This window comes from Salmo salar, chromosome 16, assembly GCF_965601325.2.
Source record: "Salmo salar chromosome 16, fSalSal1, whole genome shotgun sequence".
Lineage (NCBI taxonomy): Eukaryota > Metazoa > Chordata > Actinopteri > Salmoniformes > Salmonidae > Salmo > Salmo salar.
The window spans coordinates 58,830,757-58,842,874 of record NC_138306.1 but is presented as its reverse complement, the minus strand read 5'-3'; positions in this window follow the sequence as shown (position 1 = coordinate 58,842,874).

The following is a 12,118-nucleotide window of genomic DNA, read 5'->3' as shown; positions in this document are numbered from 1 at the left end:
ACAGCCAGAAGAGGACTGGCCACCCCTCATAGCCTGGTTCCTCTCCACCCGGCACAGCCAGAAGAGGACTGGCCCCCCCTCATAGCCTGGTTCCTCTCCACCCGGCACAGCCAGAAGAGGACTGGCCACCCCTCATAGCCTGGTTCCTCTCCACCCGGCACAGCCAGAAGAGGACTGGCCCCCCCTCATAGCCTGGTTCCTCTCCACCCGGCACAGCCAGAAGAGGACTGGCCACCCCTCATAGCCTGGTTCCTCTCCACCCGGCACAGCCAGAAGAGGACTGGCCCCCCCTCATAGCCTGGTTCCTCTCCACCCGGCACAGCCAGAAGAGGACTGGCCACCCCTCATAGCCTGGTTCCTCTCCACCCGGCACAGCCAGAAGAGGACTGGCCCCCCCTCATAGCCTGGTTCCTCTCCACCCGGCACAGCCAGAAGAGGACTGGCCACCCCTCATAGCCTGGTTCCTCTCCACCCGGCACAGCCAGAAGAGGACTGGCCACCCCTCATAGCCTGGTTCCTCTCCACCCGGCACAGCCAGAAGAGGACTGGCCACCCCTCATAGCCTGGTTCCTCTCCACCCGGCACAGCCAGAAGAGGACTGGCCACCCCTCATAGCCTGGTTCCTCTCCACCCGGCACAGCCAGAAGAGGACTGGCCACCCCTCATAGCCTGGTTCCTCTCCACCCTGCACAGCCAGAAGAGGACTGGCCACCCCTCATAGCCTGGTTCCTCTCCACCCGGCACAGCCAGAAGAGGACTGGCCCCCCCTCATAGCCTGGTTCCTCTCCACCCGGCACAGACAGAAGAGGACTGGCCACCCCTAATAGCCTGGTTCCTCTCTAGGTTTCTTCCTAGGTTTTTGGCCTTTCTAGGGAGTTTTTCCTAGGGAGTTTTTCCTAGCCACTGTGCTTCTTTCACATGCATTGCTTGCTGTTTGGGGTTTTAGGTTGGGTTTCTGTACAGCACTTTGAGATATCAGCTGATGTACGAAGGGCTACATAAATACATTTGATTTGATTTTGATTTGATATAATAAACATCATAAACACGTTCCACGCTGCGCTTTGGTTCCACTCCTTCCGACGAAACCCGTGACACATAGGGCCACACTCATATATTGATAGACATAGTTTCCCTTCCAAATTCTGCAAATATGGAAAATGTATATATATATACTGCTCAAAAAAATAAAGGGAACACTTAAACAACACATCCTAGATCTGAATGAAAGAAATAATTTTATGAAATACTTTTTTCTTTACATAGTTGAATGTGCTGACAACAAAATCACACAAAAATAATCAATGGAAATCCAATTTATCAACCCATGGAGGTCTGGATTTGGAGTCACACTCAGAATTAAAGTGGAAAACCACACTACAGGCTGATCCAACTTTGATGTAATGTCCTTAAAACAAGTCAAAATGAGGCTCAGTAGTGTGTGTGGCCTCCACGTGCCTGTATGACCTCCCTACAATGCCTGGGCATGCTCCTGATGAGGTGGCGGATGGTCTCCTGAGGGATCTCCTCCCAGACCTGGACTAAAGCATCCGCCAACTCCTGGACAGTCTGTGGTGCAATGTGGCGTTGGTGGATGGAGCGAGACATGATGTCCCAGATGTGTTCAATTGGATTCAGGTCTGGGGAACGGGCGGGCCAGTCCATAGCATCAATGCCTTCCTCTTGCAGGAACTGCTGACACACTCCAGCCACATGAGGTCTAGCATCGTCTTGCATTAGGAGGAATCCAGGGCCAACCGCACCAGCATATGGTCTCACAAGGGGTCTGAGGATCTCATCTCGGTACCTAATGGCAGTCAGGCTACCTCTGGCGAGCACATGGAGGGCTGTGCAGCCCCCCAAAGAAATGCCACCCCACACCATGACTGACCCACCGCCAAACCGGTCATGCTGGAGGATGTTGCAGGCAGCAGAACGTTCTCCATGGCGTCTCCAGACTCTGTCACATCTGTCACGTGCTCAGTGTGAACCTGCTTTCATCTGTGAAGAGCACAGGGCGCCATTGGCGAATTTGCCAATCTTGGTGTTCTCTGGCAAATGCCAAACGTCCTGCACGGTGTTGGGCTGTAAGCACAACCCCCACCTGTGGACGTCGGGCCCTCATACCACCCTCATGGAGTCTGTTTCTGACCGTTTGAGCAGACACATGCACATTTGTGGCCTGCCGGAGGTCATTTTGCAGGGCTCTGGCAGTGCTTCTCCTGCTCCTCCTTGCACAAAGGCGGAGGTAGCGGTCCTGCTGCTGGGTTGTTGCCCTCCTACGGCCTCCTCCATGTCTCCTGATGTACTGGCCTGTCTCCTGGTAGCGCCTCCATGCTCTGGACACTACGCTGACAGACACAGCAAACTTTCTTGCCACAGCTCGCATTGATGTGCCATCCTGGATGAGCTGCACTACCTGAGCCACTTGTGTGGGTTGTAGACTCCGTCTCATGCTACCACTAGAGTGAAAGCACCGCCAGCATTCAAAAGTGACCAAAACATCAGCCAGGAAGCATAGGAACTGAGAAGTGGTCTGTGGTCCCCACCTGCAGAACCACTCCTTTATTGGGGGTGCCTTGCTAATTGCCTATAATTTCCACCTGTTGTCTATTCCATTTGCACAACAGCATGTGAAATTTATTGTCAATCAGTGTTGCTTCCTAACTGGACAGTTTGATTTCACAGAAGTGTGATTGACTTGGAGTTACATTGTGTTGTTTAAGTGTTCCCTTTATTTTTTTGAGCAGTGTATATATATATAACCAAAAATTTCAAGAGTAACTTTGATGTACTAGCAAGCTAAGAACATTAACTTGCTAGTAAAAAGTAAGAAAGGAGATTCTCTCCAAGTTAAACCAGAAAAGACAAGTAAAATATTACCAAAAACCACAAAATAATTAATCCTTTCAAAAAATATATGTTTTTGATAGGAAACTAATACAATTCGGATAGATGAAGATGATAAGTTTTGCTATTTCAGACAAAATATGACTTAATTTCACATACTGTATATACCATAAGACAACACACACGTCAATTAATTGTTTTCTTACCACAAATTTCTTACCAATAATCAGAGTCCTATCAGAAGTATTTTTTCCTCCCCCCTAATTTGGATCTATGCTTTGGTCTCACAGTGTTAAGAAAGGGATTTGAGATGAATCAACCTCGTTCTCTGCTGTACAGTTGAACGTAGAACAAACACCCATTCAGAACACTGGGGGTACTGGGTAATAGTCACACTCATACAGTGAGGGAAAAAAGTATTTGATCCCCTAATACTTTTTTCCCTCACTGTACATCTTCGGTTATAAATGAGAAGCCACAAATCTGGGAGGAGGAACGTTGAGTTAAAGGTGACACTTCTTTAAAGGTGAGGATTCTTCTCCCTTCTAAGAGGTCAACCGCCAGTCTTATTGCTGTAGTGTGCTTCCCAAATGGCACCCTATTCCTATATAGTGCACTACTTTAGACCAGAGCCCCTATGCCTTTTATAGTGCACTACTATAGCTGCCTGGGATCAGTGGGATGCTAACACCCTGAGCGGAGCTGCCATTTAGGATGCTAACACCCTTAGCGGAGCTGCCATTTAGGATGCTAACACCCTTAGCAGAGCTGCCATTTAGGATGCTAACACCCTTAGCGGAGCTGCCATTTAGGATGCTAACACCCTTAGCGGAGCTGCCATTTAGGATGCTAACACCCTTAGCGGAGCTGCCATTTAGGATGCTAACACCCTGAGCGGAGCTGCCATTTAGGATGCTAACACCCTTAGCGGAGCTGCTATTTAGGATGCTAACACCCTTAGCGGAGCTGCCATTTAGGATGCTAACACCCTGATCAGAGCTGCCATTTAGGATGCTAACACCCTAATCAGAGCTGCCATTTAGGATGCTAACACCCTTAGCGGAGCTGCCATTTAGGATGCTAACACCCTTAGCGGAGCTGCCATTTAGGATGCTAACACCCTGAGCAGAGCTGCTATTTAGGATGCTAACACCCTGATCAGAGCTGCCATTTAGGATGCTAACACCCTGATCAGAGCTGCCATTTAGGATGCTAACACCCTTAGCAGAGCTGCCATTTAGGATGCTAACACCCTTAGCGGAGCTGCCATTTAGGATGCTAACACCCTTAGCAGAGCTGCTATTTAGGATGCTAACACCCTGATCAGAGCTGCCATTTAGGATGCTAACACCCTGATCAGAGCTGCCATTTAGGATGCTAACACCCTTAGCGGAGCTGCCATTTAGGATGCTAACACCCTTAGCGGAGCTGCCATTTAGGATGCTAACACCCTGAGCAGAGCTGCCATTTAGGATGCTAACACCCTTAGCGGAGCTGCCATTTAGGATGCTAACACCCTTAGCGGAGCTGCCATTTAGGATGCTAACACCCTGAGCAGAGCTGCCATTTAGGATGCTAACACCCTTAGCAGAGCTGCCATTTAGGATGCTAACACCCTTAGCGGAGCTGCCATTTAGGATGCTAACACCCTGAGCAGAGCTGCCATTTAGGATGCTAACACCCTGAGCGGAGCTGCCATTTAGGATGCTAACACCCTTAGCAGAGCTGCCATTTAGGATGCTAACACCCTTAGCGGAGCTGCCATTTAGGATGCTAACACCCTTAGCAGAGCTGCCATTTAGGATGCTAACACCCTTAGCGGAGCTGCCATTTAGGATGCTAACACCCTTAGCAGAACTGCCATTTAGGATGCTAACACCCTTAGCAGAACTGCCATTTAGGATGCTAACACCCTTAGTGGAGCTGCCATTTAGGATGCTAACACCCTTAGCAGAGCTGCCTGGGATCAGTGGGATGGTCGGGGGCGTCAGAGTAACTTAAGACACATTTTTGGAGACACTAGCGATCCTGGTTTGGCACGCAGCTCTGCATATCCCTCCCAGGAACACCTTCACACACGCACACACACACGCACGCACGCACACACACACACACACACACACACACACACACACACACACACACACACACACACACACACACACACACACACACACACACACACACACACACACACACACACACACACACACACACACGTACAAACACACATACAGTATGCATCCACACAAAGATAGATAGTATGTCGGTTAGGATGTTGAGCTGTTTTTCACGGGTCATGTTATCTCCAGCCTCCATGTACATTTTTCTCCAGTCCATCTGCATGCCTGGCCTGTTTGTTCGGTAAACATGCTGCACCTGTCCATGGAATGCTGGTTGCCAACCAACAAGACTTGCTGGTTATTATATTCTATGACTCTCTCCCTGGCCTGTCTGTCTGTGACTCTCTCCCTGGCCTGTCTGTCTGTGACTCTCTCCCTGGCCTGTCTGTCTGTGACTCTCTCCCTGGCCTGTCTGTCTGTGACCCTCTCCCTGGCCTGTCTGTCTGTGACTCTCTCCCTGGCCTGTCTGTCTGTGACTCTCTCCCTGGCCTGTCTGTCTGTGACCCTCTCCCTGGCCTGTCTGTCTGTCTGTGACCCTCTCCCTGGCCTGTCTGTCTGTCTGTGACCCTCTCCCTGGCCTGTCTGTCTGTGACCCTCTCCCTGGCCTGTCTGTCTGTGACTCTCTCCCTGGCCTGTCTGTCTGTGACTCTCTCCCTGGCCTGTCTGTCTATGACTCTCTCCCTGGCCTGTCTGTCTGTGATCCTCTCCCTGGCCTGTCTGTCTGTGACCCTCTCCCTGGCCTGTCTGTCTGTGACCCTCTCCCTGGCCTGTCTGTCTGTGACTCTCTCCCTGGCCTGTCTACCCCTCTCTCCTTATTCCATCTGTCGCCCCTATAAAGCTGTGTGTAAGTTTGGTTAAAATTTGAAGATGGCGCCGTACTGCGTGGCAGCTATCTTGCGAGCTCTGACCCAACTTTGCTATTTTGTGATTCTTCCGCGACGCGTACAAGGCCCTCCCTCGCCCCCTTTTGGCAAATCTGACCACGAATCCATCTTGCTGCACCCCTCCTATAGGCAGAAACTAAAACAGGAAGCGCCCGTGCTTAGGTCTATCCAACGCTGGTCTGACCAATCGGATTCCACGCTTCAAGATTGTTTCGATCACGTGGCCTGGGATATGTTCCCGGGTAGCCTCAGAGAATAATGATGTATACACTGACTCGGTGAGCGAGTTTATAAGGAAGTGTGTATAGGAGATACACTGTACCCACTGTGACTATTAACACCTTCCCTAACCGGAAACCGTGCATGGATGGCGGCATTCGCGTTAAACTGAAAGCACTTTCCACCGCATTTAACCATGGCAAGGAGAATGGGAATATGGCCGAACACTAACAGTGTAGTTATTCCCTCCGTAAGCCAATCAAACAAGCAAAGTGTCAGTAAAGAGACAAAGTAGAGTCGCAATTCATCGGCTCAGACACGAGACGTATGTGGAAGGGTCTACAGTCAATCACGGACTACAAACAGAAAACCAGCCCCTGAGTCGCGGACATCGATGTCTTGCTTCCAGACAAACTAAACACTTTCTTTACCTGCTTTGAGGATAATACAGTGCCACCAACGCAGCCCGCTACCAAGGACCCTGGACGCTCTTTCACCGTGGCCGACGTGAGTAAAACATTTAAACGTTTTAACCCTCCTCGCTAGGCTGCCGGCCCAGACGGCATCTCTAGCTGCGTCCTCAGAGCATGCGCAGACCATCTGGCTGGTGTGTTTACGAACATATTCAATCAATCCCTATCCCAGTCTGTTGTCCCCACATGCTTCAAGATGGCCACCATTGTTCCTGTTCGCAAGAAAGCAAAGATAACTGAACTAAATGACTATCACCCCATAGCACTCACTTCTGTCATCAGGAAGTGCTTTGAGAGACTAGTCAAGGATCATATCACCTCCACCTTACCTGTCACCCTAGACCCACTTCAATTTGCTTACCGCCCCCAACAGGTCCACAGACGATGCAATCGCCATCACACTGCACACTGCCCCTATCCCATCTGGACAAGAGGAATACCTATGTTAGAATGCTGTTCATTGACTACAGCTCAGCATTCAACACCATAGTACCCTCCAAGCTCATCATTAAGCTGGAGGCCCTGGGTCTCAACCCCGCCCTGTGCAATTGGGTCCTGGACTTCCTGACGGGCCGCCCCCAGGTGGTGAAGGTAGGAAACAACACCTCCACTGATCCTCAACACTGGGGCCCCACAAGCGGGAATTCTCAGCCCCCTCCTGTACTCCCTGTTCATCTACGACTGCGTGGCCATGCACGCCTCCAACTCAATCATCAAGTTTGCAGACAACACAACAGTGGTAGGCTTGATTACCAACAACGACGAGACGGCCTACAGGGAGGAGGTGAGGGCTCTGGGAGTGTGGTGTCAGGAAAACAACCTCTCACTCAACGTCAACAAATCAAAGGAGATGATCGTGGACTTCAGGAAACAGCAGAGGGAGCACCCCTCCCTATCCACATCGACGGGACAGCAGTGGAGAAGGTGGAAAGATTTAAATTCCTCGGTGTACACATCACAGACAAACTGAAATGGTCCATGCACACAGACAGCGCTGTGAATAAGGCGCAACAGCGCCTCTTCAACCTCAGGAGGTTGAAAAAATGTGGCTTGTCATCGAAAACACTCAAACTTTTTACAGATGCACAATCGAGAGCATCCTGTCGGGCTGTATCACCGCCTGGTACGGCAACTGCTCCGCCCACAACGGCAGGGCTACCCAGAGGGTGGTGCGGTCTGCACAACGCATCGCCAGGGGGCAAACTACCTGCCCTCCAGGGAAGACCTACACCACCCGATGTCACAGGAAGGCCGAAAAAAGATCATCAAGGAAAACAATCACCTCGAGCCACTGCCTGTTCACGACAACAAGAAAAGGCATTTCACGTTACAATAAAAACGTGCAACTTGTGTATTTGCATGTCGTGTGAGTGTGAGAATGTGTCTGTCTGGGCCAGACGATATAACAAGATCTCTCTCAGGCGATGATAGAGATGTTGTTATTTATCCCTCCTCCTCCGTCCGGCATTCAGCGCTGTGTCTGAAGCAACACAAGTGATCTGAACTCTGAGGGAAAGAGGACACTTGGGGGGGGGGGGGGGGAGTTTTGCATCCCAAATGGCACCCTATTTCCTACATAGTGCACTACTTTAGACCTTTAGGGATTCCCAATGGGTTTCTGGTCAAAAGTAGTGCACTATAGAGAGAATAAGGTACCATTTGGGACACATGCTTGGAGAACCTCCAAACCTCTCCGAACCTCTCCTGTCCTCCAGATATGTAGGAGAGTTAGAGAGCTGACAGAACACACCCTAGATTCTTCCCATTGGAAAACATTAGCTATGTAGAATATGTCAGACATGTTCAACTTGTTTATTATGGATGTGGTTCCTGTGTGAACTAGCCACTGGTGCTATTTGCTTATTTATTTATCTATTTTTACAAACAAGATAAACGTTCTACCCAGACTTGAATTATAACTCCACATGAATCTAACGGGACAGGCTGCAGGCGATGTCCAGCATTTTGATACAGACTTGACGAGTGGATGTCCCTTTGATAAACAATAGCAGCTGTATAAATGTTTCTGTTTATAAACCTCATGTTGGTGACAGAAAGGAAAGTGTAAACATGAAATCAATTAACATATTACTGTATATAGGCCTCTCATTTATTCATTAGATTATTCTCACTGGAGAAAGGGTTTGTAACGTTTTCTGTCCTGTGTAGTTTAGTGAAGGAGAAGGGGTTGTAGTGTTTTATGTCCTGTGTAGTTTAGTGAAGGAGGAGGGGTTGTATTGTTTTATGTCCTGTGTAGTTTAGTGAAGGAGAAAGGGTTGTATTGTTTTATGTCCTGTGTAGTTTAGTGAAGGAGGTGTTGTATTGTTTTCTGTCCTGTGTAGTATAGTGAAGGAGAAGGGGTTGTAGTGTTTTATGTCCTGTGTAGTTTAGTGAAGGAGAAAGGGTTGTAGTGTTTTATGTCCTGTGTAGTATAGTGAAGGAGAAAGGGTTGTATTGTTTTATGTCCTGTGTAGTTTAGTGAAGGAGGAGGGGTTGTAGTGTTTTCTGTCCTGTGTAGTTTAGTGAAGGAGGTGTTGTATTGTTTTCTGTCCTGTGTAGTTTAGTGAAGGAGGTGTTGTATTGTTTTCTGTCCTGTGTAGTATAGTGAAGGAGGAGGCGTTGTAATATTTTCTGTGCTGTGTAGTTCAGTGGAGAGTGTACATGTAACCGATGTGAAATGGCTAGTTAGTTAGCGGTGGTGCGCGCTAATAGCGGTTCAATCAGTGACGTCACTCGCTCTGAGACTTGAAGTAGGGTTTCCCTTTGCGTTGCAAGGGCCGCGGCTTTTGTGGCTCGATGGGTAACGATGCTTCGTGGGGTGTCAGTTGTAGACGTGTGCAGAAGGTCCCTGGTTCGAGCCCGGGTTGGGGCGAAGAGAGGGACGGAACCCACACTGTTACATACAGTACGTTTCTCCTCTCGTACGGTGTTGGTGTAAATTCAGTCAGACATTGTGTTATTTCTGTGAATGTGGAGTGGGGGGGTGCCTGTTCCTCCGCAGACATAAGGTACAGTATCACATGACCGAAGAACACAACAAGTAGATGAACTAACTAGGTTGTAGAACTCCTACAAAATTAACAAAAAGAGAAACGCAAAAAAAAATAATCAACAATTTCTAAGATTTGACTGAGTTACAGTTCATGGCGGTGGATGAATGGCACGACAATGGGTCGTGAAGATCTCATCACGGTATCTCTGTGAATTCAAATTACCATTGCTAAAATGTAATTGTGTTATGGTATGGTCCAGTTTATGCCTTTCCATACCATAACCCCACCGCCACCATGGGGCACTCTGTTCACAACGTTGACATCAGCAAACTGCTCGACCACGCGACGCCATACACGCTGTCTGCCATCTGCCTGGTACAGTTGAATCCGGGATTCATCCGTGAAGGGCACACTTCTTCAGCGTGCCACTGACGTGCCACTGACGTCGTAACTGCAGTCAGGGAAAGGGTCTGGTGAGGATGACATGCATGGTGGCTTATGGTTGAGAAATTAACATTCAATTCTCTGGCAATAACTCAGGTGGACATTCCTGCAGTAAGCATGCCAATTGCCCACTCTCTCAAAAGTTGAGACATCTGTGGCATTGTGTTGTGTGACAAAATGGAACATTTTAAAGTGGCCTTTTATTGTCTCCAGCACAAGGTGCACCTGTGTAATGATCATGCTGTTTAATCAGCTTCTTGATGTGCCACACCTGTCAGGTGGATGGATAATCTTGGCAAAGGAGAAATGCTCACTAACAGGGATGTAAACAAATGTGTGGGATCTTTTTATTTCAGCTCATGAAATACCTCATCCCCATATTGTTTTTATTTACTTTTCTGCTCTTTTGCACACCAGTATCTCTACTTGCACATCATCATCTGCTCATCTATCACTCCAGTGTTAATCTGCTATATTGTAATTACTTCGCTACTATGGCCTATTTATTGCCTTACCTCCTCACGCCATTTGCACACACTGTATATAGACTTCCTTTTTTTCTATTGTGTTATTGACTGTATGTTTGTTTACTCCATGTGTAACTCTGTGTTGTTGTTTCTGTCGCACTGCTTTGCATTATCTTGTCCAGGTCGCAGTTGTAAATGAGAACTTGTTCTCAACTAGCCTACCTGTTTAAATAAAGGTGAAATAAAATAAACTATAAAACATGGGACCAACACTTTCCATTTGTATTTTTTGTTAGGATATGTACTGTAGATAGAGTAGGAGTGAAACCCAGCAGGTCAGATGAGACAAGAATGACCTGACAATAACCTATAGTCTGGTGAACAAAGCAAGAAAACATTTTGTATTGTCTACTGAAAAAATTAATCCAGGGGGAGAATCTCAATTGTATACTCCTTGCGTCCTCTCTCCTCGCCTCCTTCTCAAAAACCCATTGGATGAGAAAGCCAGAGGTCCCGCCCCTCTGACCTTTTCCTCCAATTGATTTTGAGAAGGAGGTGAGGAGAGAGGACGTGAAAAGTATACAATTGAGATTCTCCCCCTGGCAATTATATCCTGAACAAAATTATAAACGCAACATGTAAAGTGTTAGTCCCATGTTTCATGAGCTGAAATAAAATGATGCCAGTAATTTTTCATACTCACAAAAAGCGTATTTCTCTCCAATTTTGTGCACACATTTGTTTACATCCCTGCTAGTAAAGATTTCTCCTCATTTCAGTTTGTGACAAAATAAGGAAGTATAGTTTAGAGAATCATTGTACTGTGTAATATCTTTTCCATAACAAAAATATTGTATTTCAGCAGTTTGAAGCTGGTGTACAAAACTGAAAGTAAAAGACGCAATTTTTTTTTACTTAGGAACGGTAAGCACAGAAAAAGCAAATATAGAACAAATCTACTGCTTCTTAGATTTGCTTTCAATGAGAATGACAGATCTATAACTCACATTTCTATGTGTATTTGGTTGGGTCACCCAAAAACGTACATATTGCCGCATTAAAAGCGAGATTTTCACTGGAAAGTTACTTTAACAGATACCCAGACCCTTTTGGTATTGAGATTCAGCAGGTAGTGAAACACACAACAAAACACAATCCCCTCATTTACTGGGACAGGCTCAGGATAGGATGGGCCTCGTTAACTGGGACAGAATCAGGATAGGATTGATAGGATTTACCAGGACAGGACAGGATGGATAGGATTTACCAGGACAGGACAGGATGGATAGGATTTACCAGGACAGGACAGGATGGATAGGATTTACCAGGACAGGACAGGATGGATAGGATTTACCAGGACAGGACAGGATGGATAGGATTTACCAGGACAGGATAGGATGGATAGGATTTACCAGGACAGGATAGGATGGATAGGATTTACCAGGACAGGACAGGATGGATAGGATTTACCAGGACAGGACAGGATGGATAGGATTTACCAGGACAGGATAGGATGGATAGGATTTACCAGGACAGGACAGGATGGATAGGATTTACCAGGACAGGACAGGATGGATAGGATTTACCAGGACAGGACAGGATCGGCAGGCTGGTTATTGTCTGACATGGGCCCAGTGCTATTGATACAAGCATGGCAACAGGACA